This window comes from Lipophrys pholis (genome assembly GCF_963383615.2).
Source record: "Lipophrys pholis genome assembly, chromosome: 7".
Taxonomy (NCBI): Eukaryota; Metazoa; Chordata; class Actinopteri; order Blenniiformes; family Blenniidae; genus Lipophrys; species Lipophrys pholis.
The window spans coordinates 7,780,708-7,781,081 of NC_137638.1; positions in this window are offsets into that span (position 1 = coordinate 7,780,708).

A 374-nucleotide genomic window follows, 5' to 3' on the forward strand; every position below is an offset into this window, starting at 1 on the left:
ATTTTAGAGATTAATTTGGGGTTTTGGAATCTGTTTAATGATTAATATCAGGTATGTTATAAAAGGAATCCCTTTGTGATGTTGAATTTGATGTTGAATATCAGTTCCTGTGGCTCTTGCCAAAGTGATTGTGGTGGATTTTATTTGTGACTCCATGAATGTCTTCTTTTTTTAGATTGAAATGTTTGAAATGTCCACTGGCTCTGCTGGACATTTTCCTCGAACTAAAACTTTGTCTTGATGTTCAACAGCAATGTTTAGAATGTGTGTAAAAGCTACAGTGCTGACGAAGGCTGTGAGGATTGTAATTACAGTCGGAATAACAGCGAAGCTTCTTTGTGCTTTGCAGTTTGTTCAAATGACCAGACTGGTGC